Source organism: Onychostoma macrolepis, chromosome 13 (assembly GCF_012432095.1).
Source record: "Onychostoma macrolepis isolate SWU-2019 chromosome 13, ASM1243209v1, whole genome shotgun sequence".
Lineage (NCBI taxonomy): Eukaryota > Metazoa > Chordata > Actinopteri > Cypriniformes > Cyprinidae > Onychostoma > Onychostoma macrolepis.
The window spans coordinates 26,937,453-26,957,940 of NC_081167.1; the positions used below are offsets into that span (position 1 = coordinate 26,937,453).

At 37.4% G+C, this 20,488-nt stretch overlaps 1 long non-coding RNA gene across 2 annotated transcripts; it reads right to left on the reverse strand.

The window, feature by feature from the left end:
* Positions 1-18,933: 18,933 nt before the first annotated feature.
* Positions 18,934-20,047, reverse strand: LOC131551741 (uncharacterized). Of its 2 annotated transcripts, XR_009273820.1 has the most exons (5): positions 19,833-20,047; positions 19,680-19,759; positions 19,437-19,564; positions 19,222-19,333; positions 18,934-19,065 (listed from the first exon to the last, which is right to left on the reverse strand). It is a non-coding gene; the product is annotated as an uncharacterized LOC131551741 (long non-coding RNA). The 2 variants fall into 2 exon arrangements; XR_009273819.1 differs by having other exon boundaries at positions 19,680-20,047.
* Positions 20,048-20,488: the final 441 nt, after the last annotated feature.

A 20,488-nucleotide genomic window follows, 5' to 3' on the forward strand; every position in this document is an offset into this window, starting at 1 on the left:
TTTGAGTGAACCTTAAAAAAATCATAAGATATCATGGGTTGGCTCAGATAAAACATGCAAACTTTAGAGATGTTGTTTAGTTTGCTTGCTATGCTATAACCTTTATTTAAAAAAAGAAAATGTATGCCTACATCAGTAAACAAATGCATTATATATATACAAATGTGTGATGTCTGTAACCTGCAGAGCATGGCACTATTGCCAAAGTCATGGGTTTGATTCTCAGGGGATTCATGAACTGTACGTGAATATCTTCCAAATTGTGAATAAAATGTTCACCAAATGTATAAATGACATCAAGAAAAAAGTACTTTTGAAAAGTCTTTCAAAATCGATGTGGGTAACACTTTATTTTAAGGTGTCCATAATACAGAATAATTACCTAATTAAGTACTTAGTAGCTGTTGTACTTACAAGAAACAAAATGTGCTTACCATGTAACTAAGTTATGGAACAGCCTGTACTTACAGTTTGTAATTATGTAGATGTAATAGGCAGCTACTGTTACACATACAGTATGTAACAGACCGAGTCTGTTACACAGCTACAGGTGCTGGTAATATAATTAGAATATCATCAAAAAGTTGATTTATTTCACTAATTCCATTCAAAAAGTGAAACTTGTATATTGTATTCATTCATTACACACAGACTGATATATTTCAAATGTTTATTTCTTTTAATTTTGATGATTAGAGCTTACAGCTCATGAAAGTCAAAAATCAGTATCTCAAAATATTAGAATATTACTTAAGACCAATACAAAGAAAGGATTTTTAGAAATCTTGGCCAACTGAAAAGTATGAAAATGAAAAGTATGAGCATGTACAGCACTCAATACTTAGTTGGGGCTCCTTTGCCTGAATTACTGCAGCAATGCGGCATGGCATGGAGTCGATCAGTCTGTGGCACTGCTCAGGTGTTATGAGAGCCCAGGTTGCTCTGATAGTGGCCTTCAGCTCATCTGCATTGTTGGGTCTGGTGTCTCTCATCTTCCTCTTGACAATACCCCATAGACTCTCTATGGGGTTCAGGTCAAGCGAGTTTGCTGGCCAATCAAGCACAGTAACACTATGGTCATTGAACCAGCTTTTGGTACCTTTGGCAGTGTGGGCAGGTGCCAAGTCCTGCTGGAAAATGAAATCAGCATCTCCATAAAGCTTGTCAACAGAAGGAAGCATGAAGTGCTCTAAAATTTCCTGGTAGATGGCTGCGTTGACTGTGGACATCAGAAAACACAGTGGACCAACACCAGCAGATGACATGGCAGCCCAAATCATCACTGACTGTGGAAACTTCACACTGGACTTCAAGCAACATGGATTCTGTGCCTCTCCACTCTTCCTTCAGACTCTGGGACCTTGATTTCCAAATTAAATGTAAAATTTACTTTCATCTGAAAAGAGGACTTTGGACCACTGAGCAACAGTCCAGTTCTTTTTCTCCACAGCCCAGTTAAGATGCTTCTGACGTTGTCTCTGGTTCAGACGTGGCTTGGTAGCCCTTTTCTTGAAGACGTCTGAGCGTGGTGACTCTTGATGCACTCCAGCTTCAGTTCTCTCCTTGTGAAGCTCTCCCAAGTGTTTGAATCAGCTTTGCTTGACTGTATTCTCAAGCCTGCGGTCATCCCTGTTGCTTGTGCACCTTTTCCTACCCAAATTCTTCCTTCCAGTCAACTTTGCATTTAATATGCTTTGATACAGCACTCTGTAAACAGCCACTCTAATCATCAAAATTAAAAGAAATAAACATTTGAAATATATCAGTCTGTGTGTAATGAATGAATATAATATACAAGTTTCACTTTTTGAATGGAATTAGTGAAATAAGTCAACTTTTTGATGATATTCTAATTATATGACCAGCACCTGTACTTATGTAACCAAAAGATTGTTACATGTATTGCAGACTTTATACAACGTAATTATAAATGTAAGTACACAGACATAAGCTACTTAAAATAAAGTGTATCAGGATTGTACTTAAATGTACAAGTAGCTGTGTAACAGACTTGGCCTGTTACATATGTGTAACAGTAGCTGCCTATTACATCTACATAATTACAAATCGTAAGTACAGGCTGTTCCATAACTTAGTTACATGGTAAGTACATTTTATTTCATGTAAGTACAACGGCTACTACTAAGTACTTAATTACATAATTACTCTGTATTATGACACCTTAAAATAAAGTTTTATTTAACCCAGTTGCATATTCAATTATTGCATATTGAAGAAATTTGAAAAAGCAAAAAAAAAAAAAAAAAAAAAATGCAACATGAGTTATATTTTTAGTTTAAAAATTTTAGGAATTTTGTATATATTTTATTTTATTTTAGTTTTATTTTTAGTACTTCAACTATTTTGGAACCTCTTCTCATTTTCATAAAACTTACTTTTTTTTTCAGCTAATGTTTGTATTTTGTTTATTTCTGAGTATGAGAAACTTTGCAAGTATATGTCAACTTATTCTACCAACCCTAAACCTACCCTAACAGTCTACTCTGAGAGTTAGTAGACATGTAGTTGCAAATTCATGAGAATTAGTTGACATGTAGTTACAAAGTTACTTATAGTTAGTAGAATGTCTAAAGTGAACTATCAAAATGCATGACGTGGAAGCGAAGAACCTCCGCGAAGTTGATTATCCCGTTTATGCCATGGTCATTTGCCAGCATTCACATATTAAAGATGTTAATAATATTTGCGCTGCAATATTTGACCGGAACGATAAAAATGACGGTTATTTTCGTCTGTATTACTATTCAACTGTAACGGTATGTTACTATGGTTACCAATGTTTATAGGAAGCACATTAATATAGAACGTGATTAAACTGACCTGGTACTACCTGTGCAGTTAAACGAATTTAATCAACACCTGCCAGCCAATCAGAATCGAGTATTCAGACAGACCATGGCATAATTAATTTTAAACAATGCAATGTTGCCGTCTCCAGTACAGTTACTGTACATTTTTACTAAATTTTTTAATGTTTTGTTTATATTTTGGACCCTTGCTGTACAGTATGTCTTCATATGAGCCACTCTTGCGTATTTTATCATTTTAGTTGATTAATTTGTGTGAGTGTAAAGTGAGAAATGGTTGAAACGCCACAAGTGAATTGAAGTTATTTTTACCGCGGTGCACATTTGCACTTTCTGTGTCTTCAAATTTTTGTACAGTGGTAAATATTCATCACTCTTGTTCTACACAATCCACTGCTGTACACCGATGAGCAGATGTTTGCTCCGCGCGTCTGTCAATCACATGAACCCTGAGCGTAAATCTTCTACAATCTGTGATGGTGATGTGAGCGTGACGTCTCTTTCACCAGTTATCACACTGGTTTGACGCTTTCTCAGGCTCTTTCTCCTTCCTTCTCTCTCAACCCCTTGACTAACATCTGCTGATCTGTTGCTCATCTACATATCAGATCAAACACACACGGGTACACTCATACTTATGATTTCACACACTCATTAGGCCATCTAACATTACCATATCCATCCTTCTGTCAGTCACACTTGTGTCCTTGTATAAGCAGTTGCCAAGCTTGGATTTGTCTGATGATATCTACAATACAGAGCAAATATCTTCAGTTGTATTTCATAGTTGTTGTAGGTCATTTCATGCAATCATATTTTGGTACATTTAATGTTGCCTAGGCTAGTGTGGTCCAGTGACTAGGTGCTTATGTTCCTTATATAAAATGAATGGTAACACTTTATGTTAAGGTTCAATTCTCACTATTAACTAACTAGCTATGACTTTTACTTGTGTTACTTAAAAGTTTACTTTATTTACTTCATAATTAATAAGGTAGTTGTTAAGTTTAGGTATGGGGTAAGTTTAAGGGATCTAAAATATGGGCATGCGGAATAAGGCATTAATATCTATATTATAAGAACTAATAAACAGCCAAAAAGCTAATAGTTGATAGTGAGAATTGGTCCCTATAAACTAAAATGTTATTCAAGAGAAAAAATGCTGGACAAGACTTAGTTTTGTCAGTTGACCATTGCTTAATTTGAATGTTATTTATTTATTTAGACTATTTATTTATCTTTGATGTATGCTGTCATGTTATTATTAATATTTAAATTTTACACTTGACATAATCGCATGTAATTTTAGTCAGTATTTTTTTTTGGGGGGGGTTGATGAAAATGGTATAGTCAATCTGCTAAAGAACAAAATCTATTCTAAACATATTTTCCAACGTTGCTTTGTATTTCTTTTGTGTGTGTGTTTTTATGCAACATATATTAATAGGTAAGATGTGTGAACATCACAGAATCAAAATTCTATTCTATTCTAAGCTATTTTAGTCTAGCCTTGTGTAGTCTAATCTAATACACTTAGTCAATACAATAAAGGCAATTACAGTGTTTTGTACTTTTACAAGGATTTTTTGAGAATCAAATCAGCATATTAGAATGATTTCTGAAGGATCGTGTGACACTGAAGCCTGGAGTAATGATGCAAAAACAGTTACTCTAAATTGTAAACAATATCAATGTTTTTTTTTTTGTTTTTTTGTTTTTTTGATCAAATAAATGCAGCCTTGGTGAGCAAGAGAGCCTTCTTTCAAAAACAGTAAAAAAATCTTATCAACCCTACTGTTAACGGTAGTGTATCAGCAGCCATACTTTTTAAAAAAAAGTATTATAAGCTTTATACGAACAGCTTTTATTTCCAATCTATCTGTGTTCTTTAAGCTCAAAACTGTCTCTCGTTTGGAGGTCTCTCTTCATCATGGCCTTGCTGCGAGTTACTCGCCCACTGCCATGTACACAGTGTCTCAACTTTCACGCAGCGCTGGTCTTGGGCTAATGAATGTAATATGTCTTGCATTAATAATGCACCTCTGAGTTATTTTCAGCTGCTTGGGGTTAATTATCTGCTTGTTAAAGTTGCATAAGAGTTTGATTAAGCACAATAACAGATAAATAATCTTTCCCTCTCTCCATCCCCTCTCATTACTGATGTCACACGCTTGGCTTATTGCTTACTGAGCTCTCAGTAACGTGCACAGACTTGAGTGTGTGTGCATCATAATTACATGCAGCACTTATGCTGTTTTTATTGTTTGCTCCAGATCCGAGCATGATATCTCCCTGCAGGTCACTTTTCACATTGTATTACTTGGCTCAACTCATAGTGGCAATCATAGCTTGATATGCACAGTCCAGGCTATCCTCTCCTAAATGCTACTCTGAACAAATAAGCACCTAAATTGTGTTTCGAATGACATATATGCACTTATGCAATATGTAGCATCATGTAGTCAAGGACTGTATAGTGACCATCTGCAACCAGTTGAGTGCATTGAATGTCCAACAATGTGGTAGATGAATGCTTACTGAGAAATGCACTTTTGTGCAATTTTGAAAAAAAAGCACTTTTTGCATGTCTGTGACTCAAGAAGTTTTAAAGACATCTAATATCCTTTTAGATTCGTACAGGCATGCAAACTTTGGAAAGAGAATGTTTTTGACACTGAGATACGTTTAAATTCAACGTTTTTTTTCTTTCTTATTTAGACAATAACAATTTACTCATGGAACCACACTGAGGTCCCCTTATCTCTGGAATTGAACCATATTGGGCTTTAAAACTGAAGATACCAAAATAAAACCTTTATTAGGAACCAACATCTAAAATGATTTTAGACATCTTGTGTTACAGGCATGTAAACTTTGGGGAAAAACAACACAAAAAGTGTTTTTTCCCCCCCATTTTTGAACTGTCACCATTGGCATAAATTGCAAGTAATGCTAAAGTCAACATTTTATCAGCAGATCTACTAATCTCTGTTTAAACTTAATATAATAATGGGGCCATCTTTAAGTCATTACCCCCTCCTGTAATTTGGCTCCAAATCTCAAGTGAAAATCGTCAGTATGACCCCCTCTACAAATAGTGAATTATTTGGTAAATATTCATCCACTGCACTTAATATTTAAGATTTTGGCCTTCATTGCTATTTATGTTTGCCTTTCTTTAGATAAAAAAAATAAAAATACAAAATTAACAAATCCTAAAAATTTGGTTGGTTTGACACAGAATGACCCTTTTGAATGGATCAGTGTGATCACGCTACTCCCTCTATTTATACTTAAAATAGCATAGAATTGTGCTTAAGTACGCAAGTGTACCTGCTCTTGGGTTGACACCCAGCCTTTAAGTGTGAAAGGAACATAGATGAAGATGCTATATGTTTGTATATGTTTATATAGAGTGCAGCTATACCTCTCAACCAAGCGGCAACCTCCCGCTCCCTCTCTTGAAACCAACACGGAAGTGACTAAAACTGCAACTCATCGACTGGCCGCTATAGGCTGACTCCAAAAGAGAGTCAGTCCCATAGACCTCCCATGTTAAAATTGCCAACTTTACAGCAGAAAAAAAAATAAAAAATGTTTACAGCCTGGTACAAAAATTGGTTTTGGTCTATATACAGGCGCATCTCAATAAATTAGAATGTTGTGGAAAAGTTCATTTATTTCAGTAATTCAACTCAAATTGTGAAACTTGTGTATTAATTAAATTCAATGCACACAGACTGAAGTAGTTTAAGTCTTTGGTTCTTTGAGTCCACACACGAGCAGAAGTGAGCTGCCCCAGACTTTGAGTGAATAATCTGCATTATATGAAAAAAATTTAATTTACTATTAATTATTTTTGCCAAGTTATCTAGTCGTTGCTTGTTTACAGTGCTTTGTTATATGGAGTAGTTTGTTAGATCGCGATCTATCTACACTGTAAAAAGTGATAAGTTGACTTAACCTAAAAAAAATGAGGAAACCTGTTGCCTTAAAATTAAGTATATATATATATATATATATATATATTTTTTTTTTTTTTTTTTTTAAGTTAAGTGAACTTGACAATTCACTTAACTTATTTTTTTTAATTATCATTTACACAAAAATTTTAAGGCAACGGGTTTCCTCAATTTATTTTATTTTTATATATATATGAGTCAACTTATCACTTTACAGTGTAATTTGTTTGTCTAATGAAGTGCCGACATGATGTATGAAAGTACACAAGTCACACCGTAATTTAAACACAGCAGACTTTAATGGACAGTAAAACAAAGGCAGAATACCGTATAACTCCAGGCTGAATGGCTAAACAAATACCGTAACTTAATTTGAGCGTTCCAAAAACAAGTCAAAGAGCGGTACCTGATTATATACTGTGTTCTGCTTTGGTTTCTCTGGGGCTTTTCTCCATGATACTTATACACATGATAAAGAAGGTTATGAATGTCCCCCAAAAATGAAGTTATGGTGTTTTGTCTTTGCACGGCAGCACTGCTGTCACTATAGGTGGGCGTGGTTTTAGCGCCTCAGCTTCACCCACGTCCCGCCTTTTTGCCCATTTTCGATTATCCGGGAGTGACGCTCGGTGACGCACTGCCAAGATGGCGGTGGTCAGCTCCACCCACTTCAGGCTTCAAAAAGGCTCTTCAGAAACCTACGGGTGACGTCACGGACACTACGTCCATATTTTTTTTTTAAGTTTATGCTCTCAACACACCTCTGGTGAAGATTTAGTGTTTGTAATCTCAGTTTACACTAAATCGAAGCCTTCACTGATATGTCATAGTATCTTCTCTTCCTCTGACTGTGTGACCTGCACTTCATTACTGGGAGAGTATTTTACTCAATCACAGACTCTCTGCTGACTGACTCTCCTGGTAGCTGTCAAACACTTTATCTTCAAACAGGTTTAATCCTGCTTTAATACTGACTGAGTCATGATAAAATAACTCTTATAGAGAGAAATCCTTTTAGCCAAGGGCAGCCCTTTGTTGCGGTTGGGCTAAGCATTTAGGAAGGATCTTAGAAACAGATCTAATCCTCCGATGACTCTCAAATTTGACACACTCCCTCACCTTCATCTGCCTTTCATACCTTCCATACAAACAAATAAATGTGCAGCCAGAGCAAATCAGGAACAGCAGTGATGAAAAATAATAATAATTAAAAAAAAATAATAAATCAATGAATCCATTATATACATATGTAAAATGTATTTTTAATCTAATATATATATATATATATATATGTGTGTGTGTGTGTGTGTGTGTGTGTGTGTGTGTGTATAGTATGTATATATATATATATATATATATGTGTGTGTGTGTGTGTGTGTATAGTATGTATATATATATATATATATATATATATATATCAACGTGATCTCACAGAATTACGTGTAATGTTCACGGACTTAATTAACCTCCGAATCTGTGGTGGCATCACGGAATCGCCGAAAATTCCGTGATGGGCTCACAGAAAAAATTCCGTGATGGGCTCACAGAAGTGATACCAATGTAAGTCAGTGACAGGCATCGGCCGTGCTCCACACACGGAAACCCTTAGCATCAATATGCCGACGCGATACTGGGACATTTATTCATTATTGTTCAGAACTGGGTAGGTTTAGGGTAGGGGTGGGGTCAGGTACTCCAGTGAAAGTATAACTGCATCGGAGTCACTCTTTTTACGTTGAACCAGTGAATCCGTGCATGGACCATGGCTGATGCCTTCTGTGAGCCCATCACGGAATTTTCAGCGATTCCGTGATGCCACCACAGATTCGGAGGTTAATTAAGTCCGTGAACATTACACGGAATTCTGTGAGATCAGGTTGATATATATATATATATATATATATATATATAGTTATTGTCACAAATCCAGTATGTGCACTTCTGTTCGTTCACCACCAGAGGTCACTCACTCATCATATTGACTTTCACACCACACATCACATGGACTGCATTTCCCATCAGCCATCTCACCAATCACACGCACACAGCTGTCACCAATCACTCATTGCACTAATCATACGCACACCTGATCACACAGCATCACTAATCACACACACTATTTCAACCCTGGACATTCTCTCCCTCGTTGCCGAGTATTGTACGCATTATTGCTGCCCTACAGAGCCCTATTAGTTTTCCTAGCCTTGCCTTGCTTAGCCTTTGTCGGATTGTGGTTTCCCCTGCCTGGACTATCGCTCACGCTTTGGATTACCTCTCTTGTCTAGCCCTCTTGATACCGTTCGCTGTCGCCTGACCCACACCTGTTTCAGATAACTCTTTGCATTGCCTTTATATACCTGTTTGCCATTGTTTGACCCTGCCTGTTTGACCACGTGTCTGTTGCCAATAAAAGTCTGCAAATGGATCCGCACGCCTCTCGTCTCGTCAGCCCTGTTACAGAATACTCGGCCGCACAAGGATCCAGTGGCTTTTCTAGTGGACATTGGCCAGGTATGGACGCAGCAATCTTGTTGCTAGCCCTCAAGCAGGGTACGCGATCACTCGAGGGTTACATAACGGAATATTTGGCTTTGGCTAATGGCTCCGAATTACCGGACCATATGTTAATAGATTTTTTCTGTGAAGGTATTAACCAGCCACTCAGATCACGACTAACCCTTGAAGCTCCCCGTTCGTCTCTAAGTGACTTTATGGCATACGCTTTAATGACTGTTGGTTCAGCATTTACTGTGGGTATCGCGGAGGAACGTGACACCGCATTCAATTGTATGATCACAGCCGCGCTAGAGCACGCTCACAAAATGGCGGTCACAACAACACCCCGTCATGTCATTGCTGCCATTCATGAGCCAAGTCAAGTCGCCGTTGATCGTCACGAATCAAGCCAAGTCACAGCTGATCTTCACAAGCCAAGTCACAGCTGATCTTCACAAGATAAGTCAAGCCACTGTTGATCGTCACGAGTCAAGCCAAGTCAAAGCTGATCTTCACAAGCTAAGTCAAGTCGCCGTTGATCGTCACGAATCAAGCCAAGTCACAGCTGATCTTCACAAGCTAAGTCAAGCCACCGTTGATCGTCACGAGTCAAGCCAAGTCAAAGCTGATCTTCACGACTCAAACCAAGTCAAAGCTGATCTTCACAAGCTAAGTCAAGTCACCGTTGATCTTCACGAATCAAGCCAAGTCGAAGCTGATCTTCACAAGCTAAGTCAAGTCACCGTTGATCTTCCCGAATCAGGTCAAGTCACAGCTGATCTTCACAAGCGAAGTCAAGTCACCGTTGATCTTCCCGAATCAGGCCAAGTCACAGCTGATCTTCATAAGCTAAGTCAAGTCACCGTTGATCTTCACGAATCAAGCCAAGTCAAAGCTGATCTTCAAGAACTAAGTCAAGTCACGTTTGATGTCAGAGAGTTGAGCCAAGTCACAGTTGGTCGTCATCAACCGAGTCACGTCTCAGCTGATCATCCAGAGTCCCTTCACGTCTCCGCTGATCTCCCAAAGTCAAGTCACGTCACAGCTGTCCGTCCAGAGTCACGTCACGTCACGTCACGCCACGTCACGTCACGTCACGTCACGGCTGTCCGTCCAGAGTCACGTCACGTCACGGCTGTCCGTCCAGAGTCACGTCACGTCACGGCTGTCCGTCCAGAGTCACGTCACGTCTCAGCTGACCCCCTAAGGTCAAGTCACGTCTCCGCTGACCTTCCAGAGTCGGGTCACGTCCGGGCTGACACACCCAGATCATCAAGGTCAGTCTTTCATTATCCCAGTTTGATATCCAGTGTGAGGGATTCACCGCTGGTGTCTGCACGCACAGCTGGTATCCCCAAACCCAATCACTCTAGCCCTCCTGTTCCTGAACTAATTCCCCTGTCTGAAACGCTTCCCCTGATGGGGATCGCATTTTGGTGTGTTTGGGCTGCATACACCACCACAGAACTCCCAGAGGTGGCGGCGTCCACTATGATGTCTCTAGAGGTGGCGGCTGACGCTGCAGAACCTCCTGAGGTAGTGGCGCTCACTGCTGTGTTCCCTGAAGTGATGGTGCCCGAGCAGTTTCTCCAGAGGTGGCGGTACATGCTGCAGAACCTCCAGAGGTGTCAGCGGTATCTGTCAATGAACTCTCATTCTATTGTGTTACGGTCGAAGAGACCATTACTGAACTCTCCCTGTGTCCTGTGTTTACCACTGTAGAACCTCCAGAGGTGGCGGCAACCGCCGCAGAACCTCCAGAGGTGTCAGCGGTATCTGTCAATGAACTCTCATTCTGTTGTGTTACGGTCGAAGAGACCATTACTGAACTCTCCTGTGTCCTGTGTTTACCACTGTAGAACCTCCAGAGGTGGCGGCAACCGCCGCAGAACCTCCAGAGGTGTCAGCGGTATCTGTCAATGAACTCTCATTCTGTTGTGTTACGGTCGAAGAGACCATTACTGAACTCTCCCTGTGTCCTGTGTTTACCACTGTAGAACCTCCAGAGGTGGCGGCAACCGCCGCAGAACCTCCAGAGGTGTCAGCGGTATCAGTCAATGAACTCTCGTTCTGTCCTGTCACAGCTATGGAGACCTATTATGAGCTTTCTGTGTTCCCTGCCTCTATCCTTGGGTATGTGCATGTTCTGTCTTCTCCTTGTGTCTCCGTTCTCCCTAGTTCCCAGGCTCTGCTGTGGGTTCCTGATCCGTCGTGGTGGGCTCCTGCTCTATCTGCTCCACCGTGGTGGTCTTCGGGTCCGTCTGCTCCGCTCTGGTGGTCTTCTGCTCCACCTGTTCCACCTGCTATTTTTTTTTTCTGTGTTTATTACATACAGTATAACAATGTGTAAAAATAAATAAATACATTAAATACATTAAATATACACCTACATTTCTTATTTGTTACTTCTTGGTCAATGTTTGTCCAAATGAACATTGCCATTGTTACAGCCCTACATTCAGAACAAATTATTCAATTGTTGTTTGAGTATTATAATGAAATGATTCAAATTAATCATATGATCAAATGATTCAAAAAACAGTGTTTACTGGCTGATAAACACCCTTGTGTCTGATGTTGTGATCTTTTTAGAGGAATAATACAAAATACAGTTAATGCACTAAATGCCAGTTTAGCAAAATTCAAAAGCTTTTTTTCCCCTAAAGTTTTCAAAATATGTACTGTATGTTTTGGTTTGTGTCACTATCTTACGCCTACCACATCAAAACAGGCTTAGTTGTGTGTGCCAGAAAAGCAGAACTAGAAGATAAGATTTGTCTGCCAAAGGATCTAAAAAGAAAATAATAATTTTGCAAAATACAGCAGATAAATAAAAGAAGGTAAACACTTGTGTGTTTGTATAAATGTTATTTGAATTCAGGCGCTGTTGGACAGCTTGGCTCTTAAATGTTTAAACCAGCTTCTGCTTTGACGGGCTATAATTATGTGCGGATGCTCATGGGTGACACAAACTGAACACCCAACAATTACCAATCAGTCTGCTGAATGTGAGAGCTCATGTGGATAATGACAGCGGAGCAGTGAACTGTGATTGGAAGGTGGGCATTCACACTCTCTCTCTTGTAGTTCCTGTAACTGCCAGTCTCCTTGATGCTTCACAACTTCACATAGACATTTGCTCGATGTTTTTCTCTCTTTCTCTGTGTCCTTTTATCATTTAGAACAATTTGACATTCACTGCACCTTTTTAAGTACAACTACAAAAAACAGCATGGTAACTTTTGAAATAGCGCACTCCAGTGCCTTTTCAAAGGGTGCCAGTATATACCATTTAGATACTAATATGTACCTCTGTGGTACTAATATGCACCTTTAGGGGTAAATAAGGTACAGAGGTGTAGCTTTTGAAAGGGTACCACACCGGGGACAGCTTTTGTACCTTTTTTTATGAGAATGTAGTATGCATATTCAACACTATGTGGATTTATTTTATCCATGAAATACAGTATTACATTTACAAAATGTGCACTATACAACAAAGCACATTTTATCAATACAGTGCACTAGACTTGAGCTTACATTCCCTGTGTGATGAATGAACTGGAAGCATTATCAACTGCGGGTTTTTTTTTTTTTTTTTCAACATCTAATTCTTTCTCCTAATTTGATTAGACTGACAGGAGTTTTTAAATATATATTTGCAAAATTGGATTAAAATTGCAAAATAGTATTTTTTTATTTCTGACCGGACACGGAATGTTATGGGACAAAAATTTAGCAAACTGTTGTTTGAACACCTTGTGTACACTTTAGCATACTTACAAGAAAGATTGTACAGAAATAAGGTATTTATAGAATATACTTAAATTCAAACTGAATGTAATGTTTTTGGACACTTAATTGAGTGTGATTTTACATATGACTAAAATTTATATTAAATGCCTTTAGTTGAACTTAAGAGTGTGTTTTGACCAACTTAATTTGAAATTATAAGTTGGTCAACAAAAATATGTAATTATCAAAAATAATAATAATAATTATGTCTTTGAAATAATTATGTCATATATATATGCACCCTTGGTAAATATGATCAAAGAAGGCTGTGAAAATTATCTGCATTATTAATCCTTTTGATCTTTTATTTTAAAAATTCACAAACATCTAACCTTTCACTGGATAATAAGAACTTAAAATGGGGGGAAATATCATTATGAAATAAATGTTTTTCATTTGGGCACAATTATTGGTACCCCTAGAAATTCTTATGAGTAAAATATCTCTGAAGTATATTCCCATTCATATTCACAATTTTGAGCACTCCAGGGTGATTATGAACATGAAATTATCCAGCCATGGCTTCCTGTTTCACAGCACTATAAATAGGAAGGAAAACAAAGCCCAAATTCCCTTAATCATCCATCACAATGAGAAAAATCAAATAATATATTTCTGATGTGCTGCAAAAGATAATTGAGCTTCACAAATGAGTGAAGTGGCTTTAAGAAAAGAGCTAGAGCAGTGAAAATTCCCATTTCCACCATCAGGGCAATAATTAAGAATTTCCAATCAACATAAAATGTTACGAAACTGCCTGGAAGAGGACGTGTGTCTATATCGTCCTAATGCACGGTGAGAAGGAGAGTTTGAGTGGCTAAAGACTCTCCAAGGACCACAGCTGGAGAATTGCACAAAATAGTTGAGTCTCGGGGTCAGAAAACCTTAAAGTCCGTGTAAAGTCAATATTAAATGTGTGTTCTGAGTTCATCACACCACAGAAAAATGTCTTATTAACCACCCAGCCAAATTTGAATGCTAAAAAAAACGCCAAGTGAATAAAATAAGCTATCAAAATCTTGAAAAAATAGGCAGTATTCTCTGCTCTCAAACGATGGGGGCGTGTCGCTAGCGGCGCTGAAACCACGCCCACTAGCAGAAAATCTGCCATCTCTCTCAACTGTCTTCCTCTGCAGCTTATTTAAATGAGGAGACCGAGCTGTTTTGTAAATGATCGCAATAAGGTATTATGTATTTAGGTGACGAAGGCATAGCTAGCTAGCAACATCTAGGCTGCGGTAACGAACGGTAACTCACGATTGAGCGGGCAAACCACTGCGCTGTAGTTATTAGGTGTGTTCAACTTGAAGCAGGGCTGTGCAGAACGATCAGTGTATGACACGAGACGAGAGCGATTCGAAAGCACGAGCCGTCTGCTCTGTACTTTGATGTCACACACTGATTGATCTGCGCAGTGCTGTTTCAAGTCGAACACGCATCTTATAGTGTTAGGGGAGGGGCCATGCTCAGTGACTCTGTTTCGTCATCGAGTCATGATTTTAGCCCAGCCCAAAAAATCCTGACCACGAAAATGGTGAAAACCTGTTCAACTGTTTAACTCCACAATTAAGTACTACATAGTTCACAGTCTTTGTAACATGTTTCAGCAATTAATGTCTAACATTTGTAATGTGTTTACTTTACACTGACTTAAAAAAAAAAAAAAAAAGTCAAACAGCACCTACTTCACCACATGTTGTTTGGGAGGGTTTCAAGAAAAATTCTCCTCGCTCATCCAAAAACAAACTCCAGCATAGTTAGAATATTAGTATGTACAGTATTAGTATGTTCAGTTATCAGACACGACTGGAACTTCAAATGGGACTGGCTTCTATGGTCAGATGAAACTAAAAATAAGCTTTTTAGCAGCAAACACTCAAGATGGGTTTGGTGAACACAGGAATAAAAAGTACCCCATGTGTACAATTAAATATACTGCTGTATTTTTGATGTTGTGGGCCTATATTTCTGCTGGAGGTCCTGGACATCTTGTTTAGAAACATGGCATCATGGATTCTATCAAATACCAACAAATAAAAAATCAATAAGTGACTGACTCTGTTGGAAATCTTATAATGGGTCATGTTTGGATCTTCCAACCGTACAATAATCCAAACACAAACCTCAAAAACAACACAAAAATGGGTCACTGAGCACAAAACCAAGCTTCTGCTGGCCATTCCAGTCCTCTGACCTGAACCCTGTAGAAGATGAGTCAGTGGTGAACTGAAGAGAAGAAGCACCAACATGGAGCTGGGAATCTAAAGGGTCTGGAGTGATTCTGGATGAAGGAATGGACTCTGATCTCTTGTCAGGTGTTCTCTAACCTCATCAGGCATTATAGGAGAACATTTAGAGCTGTTAAACTGGCAAATGGAGGGTTCAAAAAGTTTTGAATAAAAGGGTGCCGTTAATTGTGGCCAATGTGTATTAGAGAAAAACATTTATTTCGTAATGATATTTCCCCCCATTTTAAATTCTTATTATCCAATGAAAGGTTAGATTTTTGTGATTTTTTTTAAATAAAAGAACAAAATGATTAACAATGCAGATTCATTTTCACAGCCTTCTTTGATCATATTTACCATGGGTGCCGATATTTTTGGCCATGACTATATATATGTTTGTGTGTGTATACTGTTTACACATACATGCATGTATATATTTAAGAAAAATATTTTCTTTATACATTAAATATATTTATATATAATATAAATTATATGAATATGAATATATACATGTAAATATATGTAAATATTTTCAAAATATATATTGTATATGTGTGTATTTGTATATATACATTTACACAGCACACACACACACACACACATATTATGTAAACAAAAACTTATTTTGGATGCAATTAATAAGTTTTGAAATACACTACAAGTGCACATTCAGTACATTTGAGTGCATTTAATTTTTTACAAGGGAAACTTTTAGCATTGTGTACTGCATACTGTTTCATATACGTTTTTTTATTATTAAAATATTAGGCAGTAAACATTTATGTACTGTGCACTGAGTATGCAGTGTGCAAGAATTCTATTCTGATTAAAGCCCTTCAGAATGGGACTATCATATTATACACTACTTATATATTATACATGTATTCAGTAAGTGTACTGTGCTAACACTTTACAACCACAAGCCATCATATTTGTAAACGGCAGGGAAAAGCGACACAATTGAGGTCAGATGACAATGCCAACATTGCGGACGTTGTATGTTAAGGTTTTTCATCAAATACGGTACATAGTCTTGTGGAAGTTGTTTGGCATTCATTTGACATACTTCTATTACAGATTTTGAAATATTGCATATGTAGTGTACACTGCAGTATGCATAGTCCTTGTCACTTTAGCTCTTTCATTTAAGCGTCATCACTTTGTGTGTGTGTGTGTGCACATGTATTTATGGATGTGTGATGTGCATATTTAAGTTCAAATGCAATACTTCCTTTGCAGTCCACTTTAATAGTGGTGCCTCTTGTCAAGATGACAGTGCAAAGCACCACTTACATTATCCTGACCTCAAACACTTGAAACAAAGAGCAAGAAAACGATAAAATACGTGAGAAATATGTAGCCCACCTCGTGGATGATTATAAGCCATTTGAGGACAGACGTAATCCTATTGTGCTACAGATAATCACAGATTTATATGGAGCAATCGGGTATGAGGTTATGTGCTGTATTATGTATTTCTGGAGATCATAATCCCTGATTGAACAGTCTTTGATGTGTCTGCGGGAAATGAAGCCAGGTGCACCTGTATGGAGGAGGGTAATCCTTCCTGCAGGAGTAAACCAAGAGCAAACCATTTATGATTAATACAGGAAGCCAGAAAGGTGGTCTCTGTGTGTGTGTGTGTGGTAGATTCCATCATGTCATACACCCTTCAAATCCCCCTCAATATGAGGGGTTACATCAGGTTGCAGTGGAGCTAGAGAGAGAAGGATGATGGATGTTTGCTGGCTCAACTCAGCATGAATGTGTGTGTTACTGCACTATTTTGGTTTAATACATTTAAAGGGACTTTACATAAAATTTAGAAACCCTTGTTGTTGATACCGGTGGCCGCTAAAAATGGCACCTATATAATGTACCTATATTTCCGCAAAACTCAAAAAACATACCTATACATACGAATCATTGCAGTTTCCAGTTGAAATGAACACTAGAGGCAACTCAAGACTAGTTTCTTTTTCTCTTTTCACACAAAGTATGATTTACAGGGCCAGAGTTTCGATTAAGAAAGCCTAATTTTCACACAATTCCTTATATATGTTATGATATTATGTATTGACTTCAAAATATTGATATTATGTATTGACTTCCAATAATATGTTATGACCTCAAAACAGTTTTCGACAAAACAGCTCAAACCTGTGTATAAGGAAGTTAAAATAGCACAGTTGCATCAGGGAATGTGTTTTTATATCACTTTTGCATTCGTTAACACTATTGGGTAGATTTGATGTATTTCCAACATGACAGAGCATTAACCTTTTTAGTGCCCCTCACTGGACATTTGAATTCTGTACCATAGCAACATAAAGTGACATAAAAAATAAAAAAAAATTTAAAAAACGCCTGTACCGTAATTAAAAATGTGGGCATGGTCACATACTGAAAGCACGTTTTAGCGCCACTCACTGGGCATTTGACTCTAAAACTGACGCAAAATGTGCAGTAAGACATGAAATATTGGTGTTACAGAAACGTTGCCACAAGCATGTATTTTCAATGAGCCTGCACTCTTAGAAGAAAAGGTTCTATATAGAACCTTAAAAAGTTCTATCAGGCGCTATGTATTTGGAACCCCTAAAAGGTTCTATATAGAACCCTTTTAAGGGTTCAATCAAAAGAACCCTTTAGGGTTTCCCATCATGGGATCTTTTTTGGGATTCAATTTTTGTTTTATTTTAATTACATTTTAAGACTTAAACAGCTCATATAGCTACTTTATCACTAGAAAAACTGAAATACTATAAGCATAAGACATCAAGGAGTTATGTGATCATTTAAGACACTTTTATTAGCATTTACAATGACAAGCAATATATAACACAGCAATTCATAGTGCAACAGTTACAGGGATTAACATAAATCCATGCTTCTTTATTTATTTATACTTCTAAAAAAAATATATATATATATATATATATATATATATATATATATATATATTCACCTGTCAACCTAAAATAGCACTCTCCATTTTAGAAATATTGTTTTTTCAACCCCCTCCACCTTACTCACCCATCCAACATGTCAGTCACAAATATATGTTGATTGCTAGAAACCACCACCAAAAAAAATAATAAAATAATGATTGAATGTTAACTTGCAAAAATAATTAAAAAAATAAATAAATAAATGCACAAGTAAAATTAGAATGTGAAAAGTTCGTCATCAAATACTATATTAATGACAATCTTATTTTGCATCTCACCACCAGGTCATTACCCTTTACCTTAAATAAATGTCAAGTATTTACTCCACATTCCCCTATAAACCAATTTGTCTTTTTTTTTGTATGCTGCAAGTTTCCCCAGTTCTGTAACCCATGAAAAATGGTGAACCACATATTTCTGAAAAGGGAGCTAAAAGACTAACCATAGTATTGTTTTTTTAATTTATTTATAAGCATTAAATATTAATTTTATATTCAGATAAGCATTTAAACAATAAAAACAAAGGACCCAGGACAATTTCAGCACTGGGAAGGGCTAAATAGTAATGATTGAAATTAACTGAGTGATGGATTTTGGATGCTCCACACTGAACAAAAAGTAGACTGCAAACAGATACTTAAAGGCAGATAAACATTTATTAGACCTATGGAGAGTACAGTACAACAGGAAAAAGAAAATAATCTCTCACAATTACATTAAAACTTACTTGAATTAGAGAGAAGTGTGGTGTTTTCATCTGAATGTAGATGACCAAACAAGTAATGCTGCACTCCAGAGTCCAGACCTGCAGTGACAGTGCAAAATATTTATTTACTTATCAATCAATCATAAGAACTTGCATGATAAAAGGTGGAAAATAGAAGGGAAAAAACGATATCAGTAACTTAAGATTAGCTGATTGATGAGTTTCAGTTGGTACTGTTAGGAAAAATAAATGTACCTTTTGTGTTGTTTTGCAGCAGGTTGATCATGTTTCCTCTGACTCCCACTTTTCAGCTCTCTGATAAGATGGAGCTAAAACTTTAACAGTGCTCTCTCAGATAGATGAACATCTACAACAACCAAATACAGTGTGTTTTGAATAATATACAATTACTTCAGCAAAACAAATATTTATATTTCACTATACTATAACTGCAAACACCAAATACTCACAGTTATCCACACAAAAAAAATTGAAACATCTCCATCAGCTGCTTCTCTCTTCATGTTTATAACGGCAGTCTGACGGAGATTTGACTGAAACTTTGTTTAATCTTTTCCTGTATATGTATAGGTCCAATCTAAAGGGCAAAAAATATTACGTTAGGCTATAACATGAACTCTAGCCAGCATTATTGATCAATTCACAACAGTTTTATCAAGATACTTTAGGGATTAATGTTAAAAATGGCAAACCTCCCGGCGGAGAATTGCGCGGGCCTGGACAACGCGATAAACCACCTTTCTTCTTTTAGCTTCTTGAAAGAAACGGGTTGCTAAGTAAAAAATGACAAGGGTTTATGTAAAATTAATTAAAATAAGCTAAAATTAATTAATATTCTCACTTACCAATGTAATCGTCGTTCTCCCGAGTGCTGAGCGCATTCAGCGCACCGTGAACCGTTGAAGTTTAAACAGCGGCGCTCACGCGCTTTTATGTGATCGCTCTCGCGAGATGCGCGCGACTGAAATGCGGCGCTGTGCAAACGGGACAAAACTGATCAGCGCGTAGATACACATTCAAGTTGTTTGCCGTTTATGTCAAAGATCATTTTATGCATCTGTTTAGGTGGATGAGTTACAAGAATAACCTTTTTAAATGAAACACTGAAACTCCATATGAGCATGTTGCTCGTCAATAAAAGAGCTGTATGGCATCTTACATCACATGTTAACTAAAGAACTTGCAACCATGTTAGTGTGCTGATTAAATAGAAGACTAGCGTGTACCTTTTAATAAATATATAAAACTGTCCAGATTACACTGCTAGTACACATGTATTTATACCTGATCAGATTGTTGGTATAAATTAATAGGTTGATTCAGTGCATATGTAAATTTTAAGTTTATTTTCTTCAGAATAAAGGTGTGTCAAAGTAAAATGGAAATAAAAACACAAATATAACAACCCATTCTCATACCCAATTCATCACATATTGAAGCTTGGTCAGGAGCACTTGGCGTCGCTTTTTGACGCTCAAGGTACCCCTTAGCGTCATTTTTC